Below are 12288 nucleotides of genomic sequence, written 5' to 3'. Positions count from 1 at the left end.
AATACACCCTTTGTTGTCCAGCGAACCAAGAGAAGCTATACAGATATCTATAGACTGCGAGATAGCTGTAATTGCCAGCAAGATATTTCATGGGTCGGGATTGCACGCGGTGACCTGTGGTGTGCATGTTAAATCTGCAAACTCTCTACGGCAGAGACGGATTATCCACTGCCTGTCAACACCTTGCCCCGTATTGCGTCACAGGGAGCGGGTAGGCCGTTGGGTCAGCTAAGCTGTGATCTTTATGCCGCCGTGCGTCATGTTAACACACACGCCACGCTACGCCACGCTTCAGAAGCTAATTACCGTCAAGATAGGTGGTCCGCGCGCGGCAGACACGGCGGCGCTCCCCTTTGTCTTGGGGGGGACCTCGTTAACGTCGTTGAATTGAGATTCGATCGGTGCGGGCGTTGTAATTAGACTGTAAATACATCATTAGCGTAGGACAGGTCGATGTTGCGGTAATTAATGTGCGCCCAGCGGCGCGTGCAGAGAGGACTGGACCTCGGCGGGGTGCCGAGTAGCCACGTCACACGCACCCCTCCTTTACTGTGCGGTCTGCGATGACCTCTCGGTGAAAGGTCACTGCTGCTCACCACCCACAACCAGCCGCTCACTTACCTGCCATCCGCCAGTCTCGACTACATCGTGATATTAGCTCTTTTGTGTAGGATTCCTGACCGAGATGTAAATCTTCGTCTTCATAGGGAGAAAATGGCCTCTTAAACGAAACTGTTTTGGTGGTGGAGCATACTGTACATTAATGCTCAGGTTAACGACACTTAAAGTGGCAATCAAGAGCTGCGTGCCTCCGATGAAGAATTGTACTTCTCTCAGTCTTGTCGTGCCTAGCAGGTAGCCTGCTATACAGACTTCGTTCTTTTTTTTTAACTTCTTGTTAGGATGTCTAAATGTGGCTCCAAGCATTCTATGCAAGATTCCGAGTATGATAGACTGGTCGTCACAAGGTTTTAATCTACCAGTTTGTTACAAAACCGTGAATTCTCCGATAGAGGGTGAATATTCATTAAAGAAATAATTCACTGTATCTCATCTCTTACATTAATGGTAGTGCAACAAGGTGTGCCGAAAATCTACTGTGAAGCTTGGAATAGCAACAGAATTGTAATGACTGTCAGTTTAGATCGTAAGTCCTGCTCGCATAGGTATGTATAATTATCGTCCGCGAAACTAAAAATACTGATTGGATTCCAACTCCGACATAATTTTAATCTGACGAAGTTTCAATTACGTTAACGTTAATTGATTCTAAGGAAGGGATACAAATTATGTACGTATGATGTGAAGATCGCAAAACAGAACGCTACCATACGAAGTATTGCCACAATCTCTAGATTTTGTGAGGCGTTGGGTAAAAATTAAAATTTTTTATGAGAGGAAATTTTTGGTAATCTCGTGCTATTTTTGGAAACCACCGATACTTACATGGCCCAAAAAACTATTTATGCGAAATGCCAGAAAGCGGCGGAGAATGTACTGTTCATAATCTTCAGCCCACAGGTCTAAAATTAAGTTCACCGGAACTAAAATACAATGTTGTAACTCTCTTAGAGTAATGCAGAGCAGTCACGAACTACGACGATAAATCAAAGCGTACTGTCCTTTTACTGGGCAACATATTCTGACAGGATTCCACGTGCACGAGTATAAAGTTTTGAGGAACACAGTTCGGAGACGATTTCTACTCTTTTTTTCCTCATTACGAAAAGTTAATTGCTCACCTTCAAAGCGGAGAACATTCTCAGACACAAGCCGCGCAGTTTTTCTATCACACGCTGATCAGCCAGAACATTATCACCTCCGACCTACTATCAATATAAACCCGTTCAGGTGATAACAGCGTCGCGTAACTGCTAGTTACAAACACACACGGTGCATGTAGTAGCGGTGAGCGTCCTGTCCATGTGTAAAGTGAGGAAAGCGGGCGTTCGATCTGAGTTTGACCGAGGCCAGATTCTGATGGCCCAGAGGATCGGCACGAGCATCTAGAAAACTGCATGACTTGTCGGTTGTACGAGGAGTGCTGTGGCGATCGTCTTCACCAACTAGAGAAACCATGATAAAACCATGGTCAGACGTCGTGGTGTTGGGTGGCCACCCCACATTATAGAAGTCGGACGTCCAGGCTGGACAGACTCGTAGAACAGGACACGCGGCGAACAGCGGCGGAAATAATATCAGACTTTAGTGCTAGGCAGAGTACTAGTGTGTCTGAACACAGACTGTACCGTACACTCCGAACGATATGCCTCCGCTGGCTACGACCCATGAATGTGCCAACGTTAACACTAAGACTGCGGAATTTGATTATATGAACAGTGCCAGAGCGTTGCATAATATGATGAATTCCGCGACGTTCTTTTTCATTCCGATGGGTGGTCACAAATCAGTCGTCTTCCAGGACGACAGCTCCTTGACAACTGTACTGCGGCACTGAGGCAAGCTGGCGGCAGCACCACTATGCTCTGAGAAACATTGACGTGGGCACCCATGGGTCCAGTTGAACTCATCCAAGGTATGTTGACGGCCAAGGAGTACCGTACACAGTTCGCAGACCACGTATACGCCCCTCGTGACGATCACGTTTCCCGATGACAAGGGCATTTTTCAGCAAGACAATGTGCCATGTCACATGGTGTAGTGTGGTTCGAGTTAGAATTCATGTGCTGTTTCCTCCCCCCACCCCCACCCGTACACACCTGCCAGATCTGGACCCAGTCTAACACATCTGAGAAGTGACTGAATGTGGTGTCAGAGCATATTGCCTCTCCCCCCTCCCCCTCCCCCTCCCCCAGCCTGGAATTTAATGGAATTACGTGACTTGTGTCTGCAGATGTGGTGCCAACTCTCGCGAGTGATCTATTAAGGTCTCATTGTTTCCATGCCGTCACGCGTCGATACTGTTACGAGGGTTGGAACTTAAACAGTGGCAACTATTTATTAACAACCGATACAAAAGAGTTACATGTTTTCACCTGTTACTGTCCTTCAAAGTAGTCCCCCCCCCCCCCCTTGTGTAGAACCCGTTGCCAGCGATGTGGCTGGCGTAGTATACCGTTAGCACAACCTGTTCGGCTAATGGTGCGAATGGAGTGGTCTACTGCCTGTCGGATCTCTGGAACAGTTCTGAAGCCAATCCCACGTTGTTGTTGTTTCATCTTCGGAATCAAATCAATGTCAGAAGCACTTAAATCCGGGGAGTATGGTGGATGGTACAGTACTTCCCAGTCCCATCGACCGAACAGAGCAGCTACAGCTTGCGCAGTGTGCGTCTGCGCATTGTCGTGCAAAATGATGGGTGAGTTGCGCAGAAAGTGTCTCCGCTTCTTTCGCAAAGCTGGTCGCAGGTGATGCTCCAAAAACGAACAGTAATACTGTGCACTGACGGTCTCCGTTGTTCCTGTTTCTAAAACATAGTGACACAATTACGTTAGACCGCTCGCTCACAGGTGACTGCGCTTCCCTCGAGTGTGCGCAAGCCGGTGAAGTGAGACGGGAGAGTCCATTTCCTCGGAAGTAATGTAGGTTATGTCAACAAAGTGTGCTATCAGCAACAATAGTAGGTTGCATTGCCTAGCGTCTCCACAACAGTACTGCCGCTATTTAAGTTCCAACCTATATGATCCAAGTAAACACGCTCTCCCGCAGTGTCAGAAGATATATGTAATAACGCATTCGATCGACAAACAATTATGTCAGTCATCATTAACGCCATCTGAGAGCAGAGAACGCGAGTGTGGACAGAATCAGAGCACATTCTAGAGTGGAGAATAACACATTCCACATGACAGACCATCATCAAATAAATTCCTCAACGTAGACACGTCGGTCTTTATATATTCTCGGCATGGAGGGCAAAGGGAACACTTCCTCCAAAACTGTTTCCAGCGTAGAAGCAGACCTTACGCAACACACTTCTTGACTAAAAAATCGTTTGTGCTGTTGTTATTTGAAGATTTATATGAAAATACCTGTGTTGTATAAAATTCTCAGGCTGTTAATTGTTAAACTTTACCTTCCAGAACATTTCTAACGGAACCAAAGGTAGATGGAGGTCTCTGAATTGTATCTTTCGAATTTATGTACCTTTAGTTTCATTACGATATGGTAGTTTCATCCTTACTTATATCAAACACAGTGTTCTCATTTTAGCTTCGTATCTTATTTACTAAGCCAAATAAATCTAAATAGGTGTTTCCAGTTTTTGGCATAGAAGTTAGTTTACACTTCATAATTCATAAAGTAAAGGAGTCAGTTTCATGAAACCTTCTCCTATGTGTTTTCATGATAAAGTTAACCTGATTACAAAGTTAGAACACTCTAACCTTAATCTTATGCAGTTTTGAGGAGTGATTCAAAAAGTCGAAGAGCTTCATGAAAACCTATAAAAATTATTTTATAAAACAAGTGAATCTCATTTCAAAGGTACAACAATACAAGTTTAAAATAAAATTTCTTAATCTCGGATTCTGGAAGAAACTATTTATTGGATCATGCAGAGGCACAAAAACTTTGACAGGCTTATTTTTACACAATCTGGTCAAGTTTAATAACAATACTTTAACATTTAATGTTAGGTAATATTTACCTGGACTCTCCTTGTTCTCTCAGTTTACGGCATATGTAAGGCCTGTAGGCTTCACGCTGGCCGAGAGACAGAGAAAATTCAATATCTCGCTCGCCACATTGAATATGCCGATAAGTACTTCCTTCCCCACAATTTGCTAAAAAATTCATTAACGGTTATTCACAGAATGATATCATGAACGTCTCTTGAGGTTACAAGAGGTGACAGGGAGGTTAAGACTTAACAGCAAGATATTTGTTGCTTTTTGTTGTGGCCATCAATCTGATTACTGGTTTAATGCAGCTCCCCATGCTACTCTATCCTCTGCAAGCATCTTCATCTCTGAAAAACTACTGCAAATAATTCATACTCAACTGGAACAGTGCAGAAGGTTGAAATTAACAGTACAGATAGTCTGAAAAAACCCTCATAGTCCTCTAACTGGGGAGGTATCAAGAATGGTGTCCCACAGGGATCAGTCTTCGGTCCCTTATTGTTCATAATATATATTAACGACTTGCCAGTCTTTATTCGTGAAGATGCCAAGCTAGTTATTTACTGGTGATACAAATATAGTACTCACACCGACGAAGGCAGAATCAGCCTAGGAAATTACAAATAATGTCTTTCTGAAAATTATTAAGTGGTTCTGTACAAATGGAATCTCACTAAATTTTGAGAAAACACAGTTTATACAATTCTGTACATTAAATGGCATAACACCATTAATAAATATAGACTATGAACGAAAGTCTGTTGCTAAGGCAGAATACTCATAATTTCGTGCTGTGTGCACTGATGAGAAATTGAATTGGAAGAAAAAAATCCATGATCTGCTGAAACAGTTAGGTTCAGCTTCTTATGATATTAGGGTTATTGCAAATTTTGGTGATAAACATATCAGTCAATTAGCATACTATGCCTATTTTCATTCAGTGCTTTCATACGGCATCATATGTTGGGGCAATTCGTCATTAAGAGAGAAAGTATTCATTGCACAAAAGCGTGTAATCAGAATAATAGATGGTGCCCACCGCAGATCACCTTGCAGATATTTACTTAAGGAACTCGGGATATACACAGTACCTTAGCAATACATATATTCACCTATGAAATTTGTCATTAATAACCCATTCCAGTTAAAAAATAAAAGCGAAGTGCAACAACACTAGAAGAAAGGATGATATTCACTTTTCTGGATTAAATCTCACTTTCTCACATAAAGGGGTGAATTATGATGCCACACAAATCTTTGGTCATTTGCGAAATAGTATTAAAAGTCTGACAGACACCCAACCAATATTTAATAGCAAATTAAAAGAATTTCTGAATGACAACCCATTCTAATCAATAGTTCAATTCTTGAATATGAAGTAGTAACAGTGAAAAGAAAATAAAGAAATAACAAAATAAAAATTAAATTAATTAATTATTCTGTGTAAAGAAAGCTTATGTTAAAGTGAAACGTTCCACATCATTATGACATGTCATATTCATGGTCTAGGGTACAAAGATTAATGTATGTATGCATGAACTACATTATTCTCAATCTGCTTACTTAACTCGTATCTTGCTCTTCCTTGACGGTTTTACCCCACACACTTCCGTCTAACACTAAACTGGTGATGCCTTGATATCTCAGAACGTGTTCTATCGACCGATCCCTTCTTCTTATCAGGTTGTGCTAAAATTTCTTACCTCTCCAGTTTTGTTCAGGACCTCCACATTAGTTACATTATCTACCCACCTAATATTCAGTATTCTTCTGTAGCACCACATTTCAAAAGCTTTTTATTCTCTTATTGTCTAAAGGGTTTATTGCTGATGATTGACTTCTGTACATGGCTACCCTCCATACAAATGGTTTCAGAAAGGAATTCTTAACACCTAAATCTACATTAAATGTTAACAAGTTTCTTCTCTTCATAAACACTTTTCTTTTGTAAGTAGGCTGTTTATGTTTTCTTTATGTAAGTAGGCTGTTTATGTTTTCTTATTGGCAACGTTACGTAGCGCTCTATATGAAAATCACTGGCTGTGCTGTGTGCAGTCTGTGGCTAGTTTGCATTGTTGTCTGCCATTTTAGTGTTGGGCAGCGGCAGCTGGATGTGAACAGCGCGTAGCGTTGAGCAGTTGGAGGTGAGCCGCCAGCAGTGGTGGATGTGGGGAGAGAGATGGCGGAGTTTTGAAATTTGTAAAACTGGATGTCATGAACTACTATATATATTATGACTATTAAGGTAAATACAATGTTTGTTCTCTATTAAAATCTTTCATTTGCTAACTATGCCTACTAGTAGTTAGTGCCTTCCGTAGTTTGAATCTGTTATTTAGCTGGCAGTAGTGGCGCTCGCTGTATTGCAGTAGAATCGAGTAACGGAGATTTTTGGTGAGGTAAGTGATTTGTGAAAGGTATAGATTAATGTTAGTCAGGGCCATTCTTTTGTAGGGATTTTTGAAAGCCAGATTGCGTTGCGCTAAAAAAAAAATATTGTGTGTCAGTTTAAGCACAGTCGTGTATAATTTTTCTAAGGGGACGTTTCATATGGCGATCCTTCCAGGAAACTTCACTGGAATCTTCTGATATTTTCTTCTCGTTTGTGTAATTAGTGTAGTTTTTGTTTATCGCTAGCACGTAATTGTAGAGAGAATTTCCTTTGTAGTTGTAGTTTTTCATTCTTGTACAGTAAATAGTTGTGGCATGCATGTAGATTTGAACCAAGTATTTCGCAGCTGCGCTTGCAATTAACTAGATATTATTTTCAGTGCTATGTTAATGTGTTCCCCTATTTTGGCTCTTCAAATTGTGTTTTTCTGTGTTATCGTGTGAAATATTGTGACAATAATTGCGTGTGAAAAACGTAATACTAGGCTCCAAAGTAAACTGAGAAATGACAGTGAAGACGAAAGTAGTGTGTTAGCGCCACCGAGTAATGACTTAACTAATGTTCAAAGTATTAATTTGGTAATTGTACATAGGGAAGTGGAGCGGGCTGCAAACAATGGTGTAGACACTGAAACAATTAGTGAACAGAGAAGCATTATCGATCGATCAGTCGGCAACTGCTTGACTCAGGAATCCGAAATGACAGGACACAATCTTGCAAATACTGTAGATTCAGGTTTTGCGTCCTCACCGTTTTCTCAAATAAGTCAAGACACATTTTCTGCTTGTCAAAATGTGAAAGGTGTTGGTGCAAATGCACTGCCGAAAAGCGTAGAGGAACAGTTTCCAGACACTAATGCATTGTTATTACAATTAATGCAACAAATGGGACAAAATCTTCAAAAGTTAGACACAATGGAACAAAATCAGAGACAAACACAGCAAAAGCTTCAAAAGTTAGACACAATGGAACAAAATCTTCAAAAGTTAGACACAATGGAACAAAATCTTCGGAAGTTAGACACCACACTTGAACAAACACGTGAAGATTTAACTACTGAGTTACATAACATTGAATCAAAATGTCAAAAAGTCTGTAATGACGTAAAAACACAAATTAGTGATCACTTTAAACCTATTTTTTCGCGGCATGAAAATGCATTACAGAATCACGAAGCAGCCATAAAAGAACTGCAAACCATTGTTCATGAAAATCATGAGGCCTTGTGGGCTAAATTTGACTCAGTTGCATCTACCGATTCAGTTACGCAACTTGAAAAATCTCAGGAAAACTTAAAGGACACAGTAGATTCGATTTCAACACAAATGGACACTCTGAAACTTGGTTCAGAAAAACACATTGAGGAAATGTGTTCACTATCGGAGAAAGTAGCCGAACTTTCGGATCAGGTCACTAACTTATCTACATAGGTAGATGATGATCTGAATGACACAAGACCTGTAGCCATCACTGACACAGAAGAGTGCAAACAAATTAGGAAATTCATTCAAAATCAGAATCAAATTAATACGCAACACCAAAGAGAAATCAGGGAAGTACAAGATCAGCTGACACATGTAATACAAGAATTACATACTTCAGAAACCACTCGCGCTCCAATACGGGAAGAGGGACATAGAAATACGGAACAGCCACAAAATAAAAGCACAGGACACTTCGGAAATTATGAAAGAAATTGGCAAGGTACACCGAATTTTGAGATAGAACCACTGAAACGACGTAACAATGACCGACATGCGACTCGCCGACATGATGATTTTGACTATAAGCTGTTCATTACTACACGTAAATTCAAAACGTTTAAGAATTCTGCCAACGACATTCATCCACAAGTGTGGCTCCATCAATTCTCTCATTGTTTTCCCCCCAACTGGTCATTGATGTGTGGCTATTTAGAGAATGAACCAGCTGTAAGAATGTGATCGGTCATTCACGATTGCCACAGTGAAGGATAATTTTACCATGCCTTCCTCTCAGCATATTAATCTCAAGCCACACAAGACCGAGTAAAACATAGCATCATAATGATGAAACATTTCGAACAATCTGAATTCTCTAGTCTTGTGAAATATTTTGAAGACATGTTGCACAAGAATCAGTACCTGTCATACCCATACAGCCCCTCAGAACTCATCCGCATTTGCTTAATCAAATTGCCTGAACATTTAAGAAATATTATGTTGGCAGGGCGTTGCAAAGACGACATTGAATCTTTTCAGGGACTCTTACAAGAATTAGAAATTAACACAGACAGTCGCGGGAGGCGAAAACAGGAAGACAATCATTACAGGTCACATCCGTCGCAATTCCGCGATGAAAGAAATAATAACTGGACACAACAAGGCTATTCTTACAACGCAAATCGTGAACAAAACAGACACCACCCATATGACAACCACTGGCAGAGTAATAGTTACAGAAAAAGATCGCATTTCCGTAGTAATGAATATGACAGAGACAATCACAGAAACAGACAATATGGCAACCAGAACTATTACTATCACGGGAGACAGAATAACTTCAGACGCAACAGTTCAGCGCGCAGTTACGATTCCGGGAGAAATTCTCCACCACATGACCGACAAACAAGAAACTACACTCCTGGAAATGGAAAAAAGAACACATTGACACCGGTGTGTCAGACCCACCATACTTGCTCCGGACACTGCGAGAGGGCTGTACAAGCAATGATCACACGCACGGCACAGTGGACACACCAGGAACCGCGGTGTTGGCCGTCGAATGGCGCTAGCTGCGCAGCATTTGTGCACCGCCGCCGTCAGTGTCAGCCTGTTTGCCGTGGCATACGGAGCTCCATCGCAGTCTTTAACACTGGTAGCATGCCGCGACAGCGTGGACGTGAATTGTATGTGCAGTTGACGGACTTCGAGCGAGGGCATATAGTGGGCATGCGGGAGGCCGGGTGGACGTACCGCCGAATTGCTCAACACGTGGGGCGTGAGGTCTGCACAGTACATCGATGTTGTCGCCAGTGGTCGGCGGAAGGTGCACGTGCCCGTCGACCTGGGACCGGACCGCAGCGACGCACGGATGCACGCCAAGACCGTAGGATCCTACGCAGTGCCGTAGGGGACTGCACCGCCACTTCCCAGCAAATTAGGGACACTGTTGCTCCTGGGGTATTGGCGAGGACCATTCGCAACCGTCTCCATGAAGCTGGGCTACGGTCCCGCACATCGTTAGGCCGTCTTCCGCTCACGCCCCAACATCGTGCAGCCCGCCTCCAGTGGTATCGCGACAGGCGTGAATGGAGGGACGAATGGAGACGTGTCGTCTTCAGCGATGAGAGTCGCTTCTGCCTTGGTGCCAATGATGGTCGTATGCGTGTTTGGCGCCGTGCAGGTGAGCGCCACAATCAGGACTGCATACGACCGAGGCACACAGGGCCAACACCCGGCATCATGGTGTGGGGAGCGATCTCCTACACTGGCCGTACACCACTGGTGATCGTCGAGGGGACACTGAATAGTGCACGGTACATCCAAACCGTCATCGAACCCATCGTTCTACCATTCCTAGACTGGCAAGGGAACTTGCTGTTCCAACAGGACAATGCACGTCCGCATGTATCCCGTGCCACCCAATGTGCTCTAGAAGGTGTAAGTCAACTACCCTGGCCAGCAAGATCTCCGGATCTGTCCCCCATTGAGCATGTTTGGGACTGGATGAAGCGTCGTCTCACTCGGTCTGCACGTCCAGCACAAACGCTGGTCCAACTGAGGCGCCAGGTGGAAATGGCATGGCAAGCCGTTCCACAGGACTACATCCAGCATCTCTACGATCGTCTCCATGGGAGAATAGCAGCCTGCATTGCTGCGAAAGGTGGATATACACTGTACTAGTGCCGACATTGTGCATGCTCTGTTGCCTGTGTCTATGTGCCTGTGGTTCTGTCAGTGTGATCATCAATAAAGTTTCCCCTTCCTGGGACAATGAATTCATGGTGTTCTTATTTCAATTTCCAGGAGTGTATGTAAACTACCGACAAAACGACAGACCTGAATTCCATCAGAACTGGCGGGATTTAAACACAGATGGGCCCTCTCGGCAAGGCGAGTTTGTAGAAGTTAGGTCTCCTAATCCCAATAACGATGCGCGCCAACAAAGAAACAGACAATGACTCGCACCGCAGGCAGCCACTTGCGCCCGCTGGCTCAGGGAAAAATAACATTGACGCTAACCTTGAGCAAAATTCCAGTATTCTTTATGGATGAATACTGCATGATAATTGCATTCAAGTTGAAACTCTGCGTACTGAGAAGAGCAAAGGGTTACACCACATCTCACATGTAAAAGAGATAAACTGTTTTTTAATTTAGTCTTTGCTATAAAATTTTTCGCTTCACATTACTAGTACTCTTTGTCACACTTACAAACTGTTAACATGTAACTATGTTTTAAAGCTAACTAACTATCCAGTCAAGAACATAGGTAACTTAGACAAGTAATTGCGAATGCATTGTTATTGTGAACAGACGATGCAGTGTTGTTGTTTGTACATTCTTGCTTGTTAGTTGCACGATTACATAACGACTATGAGGCTCACATACTTAGAACATTTACCACTACTGCTAATGAGATTCTAATGCAACATTTTGGTTTACTTGAAAATGCATTATGGATTTAAGGTACTTTCTGTGAGATACCAGATGAGACAGTGGTTAGTTTATGTGACAGCTACACGATTTTATCACGACGCTGCTAATGAGTGACAATTTACATTGTTGCATTTGCGGAGTAACTGTTTTATATCTGCACAGTTTTTCTGAATTCTTCTGGAAAGTAAAACATGTTTAATAGTAACTTTTGTGGTATAGCTACAATGTGACAACCTTTTCCATAGGACAACAATACATTACAGCACAGTACTTTCCTCATCATGGCAATAAACGTAATAACTAAGATATCTATACGCAAAGCATTTCACTTTTCTTTATCATGAGGTAAGTACATTGGCTTCTGTAGAATTTAAGTTTCGGAGGACGATAACTACGACACTTCCACAGAGATTATCTTACAACAAGACGCACAGTTTGACGGTACAGTACACGTATTTGAGTGATTAATTTTGTACTTCAAACATTTATTTTTAAAGAATTTTGAATTACAAAGAAAGTTTTCCGTGATACATTTCATTCCATTGCTGTAATCTGTAACACCTGAGGGTATAATTACAATAATCCTCAGGGGGGTATTACGCTTACTTTGTGTACCATGTGTTTGGCATGCACAAGGAGCCCTAGCTAATATGGTATTTGCTTATACAACTTT

Source organism: Schistocerca cancellata, chromosome 8 (genome assembly GCF_023864275.1).
Source record: "Schistocerca cancellata isolate TAMUIC-IGC-003103 chromosome 8, iqSchCanc2.1, whole genome shotgun sequence".
In the NCBI taxonomy this organism is placed as follows: domain Eukaryota; kingdom Metazoa; phylum Arthropoda; class Insecta; order Orthoptera; family Acrididae; genus Schistocerca; species Schistocerca cancellata.
This window is presented reverse-complemented; position numbering follows the sequence as displayed.